The sequence below is a fragment of the Astatotilapia calliptera genome, unplaced genomic scaffold (genome assembly GCF_900246225.1).
Source record: "Astatotilapia calliptera unplaced genomic scaffold, fAstCal1.2 U_scaffold_101, whole genome shotgun sequence".
NCBI classification, from domain to species: domain Eukaryota; kingdom Metazoa; phylum Chordata; class Actinopteri; order Cichliformes; family Cichlidae; genus Astatotilapia; species Astatotilapia calliptera.
In genome coordinates this window covers 45,222-55,269 of record NW_020535621.1, presented here as the reverse complement: position 1 = coordinate 55,269, position 10,048 = coordinate 45,222, and the positions used below count along the sequence as shown (strand labels likewise).

General features: G+C 41.0%; 1 long non-coding RNA gene across 1 annotated transcript; it reads left to right on the top strand.

Annotated features, from left to right (window-relative positions):
• Positions 1–2,396: 2,396 nt before the first annotated feature.
• On the top strand, positions 2,397–9,059 carry LOC113017323 (uncharacterized). Its single transcript, XR_003271450.1, has 3 exons — positions 2,397–2,551; positions 2,807–2,908; positions 8,999–9,059. It is a non-coding gene; the product is annotated as an uncharacterized LOC113017323 (long non-coding RNA).
• The last annotated feature ends 989 nt before the right edge of the window (positions 9,060–10,048 follow it).

The window sequence follows — 10,048 nt, the reverse complement described above, 5'->3', positions numbered from 1 at the left end:
TCCTCTTTTAGGTTTAGAGAACAGACTGTGAGAGAATGTTCCAGAGAAAAGTGCGACCGCCTTCATCAAGAGCAAGAGCAGTGCAAATTTGCAACCCAATAATAAAATAATAATAAATATAAAATAAAAATATAAAAAAAATAACAAAAATAACAAAACTGAAAATGTGGCAGACCAAATCCACCCTCATCTTTAGACTTACATAGATGAGCTTTTGATATTCTATAAGTTTTCAAGCCCCAGACAAATGATAATACCACTGAGATGATCAATTTGAAAAACTGTTTATTCAAAAAGATTTAGGGAGAGAAACCATTTTAATTGCATTGATGCGTCCCACCAAGGAACTAATAACTAATTAGAAGCATAATAACACCCAGGTATTTCACACTGTCTATAATTTTAAAAGTTAAAGTTTTCAAAAAGTCAACATCCAGGTTTGCAGTTAAAGTCACAAATTCACTCTTCTGCCAGTTAATTGTATAACCTGAGATTTCCCCAAATGACCTCACCAGGTCTAAAAGTACAGGAACAGATCACTCAGGATTCGACAGGAACAAAATAACATCATCACCGACCTAAGACCCCGTTAGTCTTTAACAGGGTCTTAGGTCAGTGCATGTTAAAGTAAAATTCACAGGGATGGGATAACCCAAGGTTTCCCAGGATAAACTGGCCCTAAGCATCACTGCCTTCTTCTGATAGTGCATCCTGGAGTGCTATTATCCTTCTGGGAATATTTTATTTTCATAAATAAAGGCAAACAGATCTGCCTCTACCTGCATCTATGAGTTGGAGGTTCTTCCATTTGGTATCACCAATAGCAAGGCCCAAAGCAAAGTGTTGGATTCAGTGGATGGACTCTGCCACTCAGACACTTTTGGATACAAATACTGCCCACATGATCCCCTTGTACCTACATGCACTAAATAATATCTATACAGGTCTTTCACATCTCTGGGCTTCATCCTTCCCTTTATCCCTGAGGCCAAGATCTCAGTGGAAGACATGTGGAGGAGACCCAGAACGTGGGATTGTCCAGTGCTGTCAGAAGCAGAGCTGCAGATGTGGACTTGAAGGCAGTTAGAACACCTAAAGCAGATATCCCTCCCTGACTGCTATATCAGCTCAGTTGCTTTTATGTGTAGAGAAGACCAATGCGAGACAAGTAGATGCCTCATATCTAACTGCATGATTAAGAGTGGCTCCAAAGAATCAGAAATCCATGCCAAGCCAAAGTTTTGCAGCACTTACTTTCTCCCCTCTACTGAATATTGGGCAACAGAGATCCTATAACAAGCCCAGTGGGCCTCTGAGGAAACATAGTGGAAATCGTAGGTGTATGATGATTCAGGGCAGAAGGACACTGCAACTCGGTAACATTGGTATGATGGTAGACTCTGTCTAGCCATGAGCACTTTGGCCAGTGAGCCATGTCACCACCTTGCACCTTGGTGGCAGGCAAACTTTTTATCAGGACTGATAATTCACCCCAAAACCTCAAATACACACACACATACACATTATGTAATTGTTCTCATGTCTCAAGTATTTAGTTGTTTACTTTTAGTAAATAACTAAATACAAACTAATTTTAATGCAACATTATTTTCACTGTTGTTTCATCATAAGACAAACATAACAGATCATCAGTTTTTCACTTTAACCCTCACAGCTCGTCTGACTGTGAGTCCCAGCAGCTCTCAGTTCTTTAAAAGAGACGTTGTGTCTCTGAGCTGTGAGGAGGACGACAGCTCTGCTGAATGGACTCTGAGGAGAAACACAAGCAAACAACAGAGGACTCAGTGTGGAGATGGGTGGGGAGAAGTAAATGGTTCTTCATGTAACACCACTGTTTTCCTACTGGACAGTGGAGTTTACTGGTGTGAGTCCAGAGAGGGTCCCATCAGTAACATGGTTAACCTGACAGTCACTGGTAAGCTGAGTGTGTGGAGTTAGTGTTGATGAAGCTGTGTGTAAATGGATGAAATGCTGTAGTTTGTCTCTGTGTTGAGGTGGATCAGTGATCCTGCAGAGTCCTGTCCTCCCTGTGATGGAGGGAGATGACGTCACTCTGCTCTGTAAAACAAAGACCACTCCCTCCAACCTCCCAGCTGCTTTCTATAAAGATGGCTCCCTCATCAGGAAGCAGCCTACAGGTCACATGACCATCCAGCATGTTTCCAGGTCTGATGAAGGCCTCTACAAGTGTGACATCAGCGGTCATGGAGAGTCTCCATCCAGCTGGATCACTGTCACAGGTGACACACTCACCTGTCTGTGTTTCTGCAGCTTTCAACATTCACAATGTGACGACAACTTAATGACTGTGTTTGCTTTATTTTAGGGGAACACACCACCACACCTCCACCTAAATCCACACCTCCACCTACATCCACACCTCCTCTTGGTTCCACCTCCATCACTCTTCCTCCATCACTCTCTCCTCCTGTTCTCTCTGTGTTGTCATCTGTTGGATCAGCCTGTGTTGCGGTTCTACTGGTGTTACTGGTTCTGCTGGTAAGACGATGTGTTCACAGTAAACCTGCAGGTGAGTCTCAGACTAATAGAATAAAGTTCACATTCATTATGATTACACAGAGACAGCACAGCAATGTACTATAGGTACTTCCTGATCTTACATCCATGGTTTTATTTTGCTGAATAATCTACACAGTCATTATTTCTGGACATTGTAAAATGTAGAAATGATTTTTCTAAATAATTTCCTTACATTTTTAACAATTAAATTCTGTACAGTACATTAAATACAGTAAATTGTTCTTTTTTTTAAAAATAATTTCAGAAGGACAAGAAAACACTTTAGAAAATGAAGTCATTGATGACATCATATACAGTGAGATCAAAACATCACACTGTCCGCAGCAGCCAATCAGACAAAGCAGAGGTAATATTGGTCTCGTCTTCTTTTTGTTTGTTTTTGTAGTAGCTTCCGGGGTGGGGACAAGATTACTTTGGTTTTTGAAGTATATACAAATTTAAATATTCCGTAATTTCAGGAGACTGTGAAGACATGAGATAATGAATAAAGAAACTATTTTTGCCATTTCTTTGTCACAAGTGGGTACCTCCACCTGTTTTCAAAGTGTTGTAGGGGATACCATTTCCCAATCTAACCAATTGTCTTCCACTTACCCAGACACTGTGTTAACCACTCCACTAAGGAAACAAAGACATTTTGAGAAAGCTATTACTATGAAACAAATCTAAATAATGTTTTTAAATAGTTCTCAATCAACAGTTATTTTTGGAAACAAATGAGCAACATTATGACCATTTCAGCTTTTTGTAAAGTTATCAGCTAATGTTAGCTAGCTTGGTTTTAAATCCGCTTCCGTGAACTGTATGGGAGCATCACAGAGACACAAACATCCTAGATGCTAACTCACCAATACTGGAGCTCAGTGTTCTTGTACAATTTACCCCAAAACAGCCATATTACTCTACAGACTTACATTAAAATGCCCCCAAAACCTCCAACAGCACAGCCACAGTCTCAGGGATCCAGTTTTGGGATAATGAGCTGAGGTGAAGGCTAACAGACAGCTAGCAGCTACAGGCAGCTTTCCCTGCCAGTCAAAAGGCCACGCCCCTAATAATGCAAACGTTAAGCCTTAATGTAATTACAACTCTGTTGCTTGTGAAGCTCGCACACAAGAATTTCACTCAAATGTGCTGTACCAATGTACCTGCACATGTGATGTGACAATAAAAGTGATTTGATTTGATTTGGATTATAGCAGGCAAACCTTGAAATCTTTCTGGGATTTCCTTATCTGGGTGACTCAGGAGGTAGTCCACACACTACAACACGACAACCACCAAAGGGAGATCATTTTGACTCCATCCTGCAACAGTTGCAGCACTGCTACTTTTCTACTCTAGAACAGTAGAAAACCATTTCATAAGTAGAAGTAAGCCTACACATTTTAACATCACATTTGGAGCCTCAAGTGAACATTTAACATTTGTGAACATTTGACATTTATTCAATTCAGTTCTGTTGCATCTTCAAAAATTAAAAATGAAATAACTGAGACTTACAATGGAGTATCGTTGCAAATGGTTTACTGAACCTTCTTTTCAGCGCATGTACAGAACATCAGTATCCATTTTCTACTGCCTCCTACAGGACAAACTCTTCTTCCACTTCCTTACAACATTAATGTAACACAGAACCAATACTGCCTCTCCTGGCATTACCATTGTAACGACACACTCATTCTCATTCTGCTTCTTTCAGATGAATAACAGGAACTTAGGATGTAGGTATCTATGAATAATAACTATTATGCATACTCATATATTTATATAACCAACTAATTTCTTGATGCGATACCACAAGTTCAAAGCCTTTATTGTCATTGCATTTGGAAATGCAACAGAATGTGACATAACTGAACGATTAAACTTGTTTTTAAACCTTGTTTCGGAACAAAGTCGCAAACAATTATAATTGTGTGTCCACAAGAGAATTCGTACATGCACCATTTATTGGCATACATCCATTTTCTCCTGCTTCTCTTGGTCCAGACTGCAAAGATAACAAGACCTCTCTCTCTGGAGCCACCTCCTTTAACTCTTGTAAAGGAATTCCAAGCCAAGCCAACAGAAAGACAAAATCTCTCACAGAGAAATTATCTCTCCACCATGTTTTGAGTTTATTCCAAGGTCTCAAAGCCTCCAAGGGAACAGCCAACTTAGCAATGAAGATACAGAACATGGTCCAGTCAAACTCGGTGTCCCCAGCTTCTTTGAACAGAAACATCTAGGTTTGATTTCTCTAAAAGGAGGACAGATCAATTTATTTAACTGGAATAACTAAGTAATAATAAGTTACCTCAAGGGCCAGTGTTTACCCACTGGAAACATGTTGCTTAAATATGATGATATTAAGAAGGCTCCGTGGTTGGGCAGCTCATGGGATTCATCAGTGTACAAATTAAAACCTCCAATTAGAATCACTTCACCCATTTTAATAATACAAGTCACAAAGTTAGGAAACCCAGTTAAAAGTGACGCTGTTGAGGTGGATGATCAATAAGCTCAAACACAATAAAACAGCTTTAAGAGGAAGAGTGGAAAAAAAACCTGTGGAAAATATATAGTTCAGGTACTAGAAAGAAGATCTGTGTTCCAGCCTCAAATAGTGCTCCAGGTGATGACAGCTGATTGTTGTCAGGTGTGTGGGCCAAGGGCGGGAGCCCACAGTGAGCTCCGCCCAGGCAGAGAGGGAGAGAGAGAGAGAGAGAGAGAGAGAGAGAGAGAGAGAGAGAGAGAGAGAGAGAGAGAGAGAGAGAGAGAGAGAGAGAGAGAGAGAGAGAGAACCAATAGCCTTGTGGGGCCGGCCGGGCAGGCATGGAGACCATGGCTGTATCCCAATTCAGGGTCTGCAGCCTTAAAGTACGCAGCCCCAACGATCCTCAAGGACTGCGTACTTGAGGATCGCTAAGGCCGGAAGTGCGAGGCTTGTGTAATGGGACGGTCTAGCCTCCGTTGCGCTGCCCAGGTTGCCTAGCAACCATGATACTAACAGCTGGAAACGTGTCATACAGCTTTGTTTGACAGAAATGAAGGAGAAAATCATTTGTTCATTTCTTTCTTTGTTGCTACATGAGCTTTGATCATTCTCTGCAGGATTAAGCTCAGCGATTGAACGGCGTATATTTTAAAGTAAAGGCTTTAAAACCAAGTTAGTACAAACGTCACTAATGTCACATAACTTTGCCGACATGTGGCAACAGTAATGTTTTAATGTTCTTCGTTATTAAACATTTGCACATAAATAAGTGACATAATATTCAGTACTTACTTAAAGTTTACTCTTCGGCTGCCCCTCATCCACCGTTTTTTTTTCCGGCAAAATCATCCACACCCACCGCCGCACTATGCATTCTGGGATATGTTGGGCCACGAAGTCTACACTGCCACAGCCTTAAAATTCAGGGAAATGAAAGACGCATTTCAGGGCCGCATTTCGAGCAGCCTTTGAATTGGGACAGCCTTCGGCGCGCCGCTGTGACGTAATCGGCCTTGAAATGCGTACTTTAAGGCTGCAGACCCTGAATTGGGATACAGCCAATGACACATGGCCTGACATGTAAGGAGTTCCAGTTTACATTCACCAGCCACTTTTGTGCAGCTTACTAGTATGTGGTTGGACAAAAGTTTTTATTTATTCTAAATAACGTTATTTGAATGTGTCACTGTTACAGGTAACAGGAAGCATCCATGGACAACTATACATGTGTCCGTAGGAGATGCAGCTTGTTGGTGCTGAATGAGGCATCGTTATTCATTCCACTTCAGACTTTATGACAGATATGTCAGATCATTACATGTTCTCTCATCACATAGACAACTGCTATAATAATAAATCTACAATGTTCCAAAAGAGTGGTGTAATCAGCACTACCTTGACTTGTGACTAGTGATCGTATATCTTAAATGCCAAAATGAATGACACCCCTCCCCCCAAAAATAACAGCTTATTTGGTTTCATCATTTTCACTTTAAACTTCTGCATGACAGTCCACGCTTTAATGATTCCAATTATCTATAGGAAGCCTTCTTTAGTTTGATGAAGAATACTCAGCTTGTTGTTAGAATACGTTTGCTTTGTGCTCTGTGGTGAAATGTGTCACTTTGCACTGAGAGAAAATGGCAGCTTTGTGGTTGCTCACCTTCAGTTTTCACACAAACATCACGCAGATCGTTGTCATCTGTTAGCGTTTCTCTGCAGAGGTGTTAAGAAGTTGAGAAAAACTGTGAAAAGCTTCTGATGTTTGTAAAGGTTGGGACTTATTTTCTTCATAAACAAGTATAAATAACATTTTGCTATAGCAACTATTTAATACTATTCCATTACTACTACTATTGTATCTGCAGTAACTAGGAAGGCACCACTTATGGACAAACACACATCAGATCAAAGAGGCCCAGAAGTACGGCTGCTCTTTAACTTTGAACAGTGCTGAATGTTAGTTGGTAGCTAAGCCAGCCTGACTCAAGCTCAGGATATTAAACTTCTAATCTCAGAAAGAAACCTTCCCAACACTATCTTTATCTGCACACAGGTTCTTATCTATATAGCACCAAATCACAACAACAGTCGCCTCAAGGCGCTTTATATTGTAAGGTAGACCCTACAATTATACATACAGAGAAAAATAGAAAAGCAAGCAGTGGGAAGGAAAAACTGCCTTTTAACAGGAAGAAACCTCCAGCAGAACCAGGCTCAGGGAGGGGCGGCCATCTGCTGCGACCAGTTGGGGTGAGAGAAGGAAGACAGGATAAAGACATGCTGTGGAAGAGAGACAGAGGTTAATAACAGATATGATTCAATGCAGAGAGGTCTGTTAACACATAGTGAGTGAGAAAGGTGACTGGAAAGGAAAAACTTGATGCATCATACGAATCTCCCAGCAGCCTACGTCTATTGCAGCATAACTACGGGGGAATTCAAGGTCACCTGGTCCAGCCCTAACTATATGCTTTAGCAAAAAGGAAAGTTGTAAGCCTAACCTTAAAAATAGAGATGCTGTCTGTGTCTTGAATCCAAACTGGAAGCTGGTTCCACTGAAGAGGGGCCTGAAAACTGAAGGCTCTCCCTCCCATTCTACTTTTAAATACTCTAGGAACAACAAGTAGGCCTGCAGAGCGAGAGCGAAGTGCTCTAACTGGGTTATGTGGTACTATAAGGTCATTAAGATAAGACGGGAACAGATCATTCTAGACCTTGACTGTGAGGAGCAGGATTTTGAATTACATTTTGCATTTAACCTCAATGGATGTGTCTATGAAGGGCCAAAAGGCTTTTTTCTTGGGGCCAGCACTGGCTTGCCTCCTCCTGTGAGAATGCCCACAATCCCTTTGGATGTCCCAACATATCCACCCTTTTATGAAGGTCTTGGCTGTCTTCACACTCACTGGCCAGTGGCAGTCTATCGACTCCACCTTTCTAATTAGAAGCCACAGTACCACCTGCTCCAGGATCTAACTGTAGCATGTCCGTTCCTTCCTCAGCCATTCCCGTTTGCAGCTCCCTGATTGCTACATTCTTCATCTTTTGTTTGTAGGAGAAGGGTCACTTCCCCACTTTCAGACAAGAGCTGCAAAGGTGGTGACAGTAGTTCTTGAGAATAGCCAAAGTGATCCAGCACAGCATTATGGACTTCCAAAAGATACTGACAGTAGGCTGAGCACTGGTATCTGGGCCTCCCGAGACAGCAGAGGAAGTAACCACACCGCCCATTGTGCTTCCAGACATTTACATGCCACTTGCATGGCCTCAAACAAGCCTAGAAATCACTGTAGGTAATCTGCAGGGATACAATGTGCTACTGCCTACTTTTGATGCTCTGCCGTGATTTCGGCCAGGGCTTGCACTGGCTGTACAACCTCAGTCCAACATAGTTCTGTGTGTTGGGTGAAGTTGGGCACCACTGTAGTACTATGTTGCTAGCGTGAATTCCAGACACAAAGTCAGAGTTCATGTGTTTTATTTTTATGTTGCCACAGTTTATAGCAATTGTCTTTTCAGACATTAACTTGATTAGTTCAGCAACATTTCAGCGTACTCCAACACACACACACATTAAAAAAAACAGTTATTAGCAAACAATGAAGATATTTCGTGCATCACAAGTAGCCGTACGTTTAAGTATGAATGCACTTGTACACTCAAAACGGCAGGTGTAAGTGGAAATAAATAATTTGGGATTGGCATGGTCCTGGTTTTGTAGCCATGGTTCTGAGTTGAACTTGTGAATTTTTGATTATTATTGAGTCAGTATTTAAATGTTTGTTTATGATTTACATTTATATCTTCATGCATTTCCTTAGTATTTTGAGTCTTTAGTCCTTAGTTTTAGTTATTGATCATATTAGTTTATTATTTCTCTCAGTATTTTCTGTTGCTTTCCTTAGGCTCCCTGTTGTTTAAACTGTGTGTGTGTGTGTGTGTCTTTGTACTCAGACTTTAACCGAGAGCCCGACGTTGTCTACTCTTCAATGAAGTAGTCCACGGGTCCAACCGCTGGTGTCTAACTGGTCCCCCAGCACCACAGACACAGGATATGTACATGCTAAATAGATTTGTATGCAGATTTGTGTGTATTTTGCGTAATGTCTTATCTTTTATCTGCGTTTTTAAAGTGTATTTTGCTGCAAAATCAACAGTATGGTTACAAATGTTTTTAAGTCCTCAGTAAGATCACTGTTATTTATATTTTATTCATGTTTGTTACATCTTGATCTTGTTGCTGAAGTAGCAATTTAGTTCCTCTACAAGATTAATAAATGTTTGTTCTCACTTGTTTTCCATGTGTGTTTCTGTGGGTTTTGCCGAGGTATCAGATGGAAAATCTGACTTGAGTTTGCTTTGGCTAACTGACACACCTCTATTCAGTGCAGAAAAGTGTGAGACTAAAGACAGCAGAAGTGTCACTCGGTAGTTTCAAATGACACTGAAAAGCTTCAGTGTGTTTGATACTGATATCTGACATTTTGCAGCTGTACTTTGAAAATATGTTGGTATAGATGTGACCCGTTGGAAGTACTACTTAATTAGTAAATGAGCCTCAGCAGGGCTGGACTGGGACAAAAAATCGGCCCGGGCATTTTGACTAGAGACCGGCCCACCAAAAATGTGACGTCATTCAGGGGTAAGACCGCAAAGGATTCTGGGAACTTGTGGCAAGAGGTACTAGCGCATGCAGGCTTTCAATTGAACTCAGTTACACAGCGATAAAAAGAAACACAAAAAATGGCAAGAAGCTGTTGTATTATTAACTGCAATAGCCGGAGTTGTGCCAAAAAGTGATTGTCTGCCAAAAACTTATTGCTCGTATTTAAATTGCTATAAGTAACTTGTTGGGCTATAATATGTGAAACATATGTCAAATGCATCCCTCATGGATGACATAAAGTCATCTCTCCATCTCCATCTCCTGCTCTTTTATTTCTCTCTCTGCAGCTCTTCTGTCTCCTCTGTCACAGACTTCTCCACTTTTGATGATAAATCAGC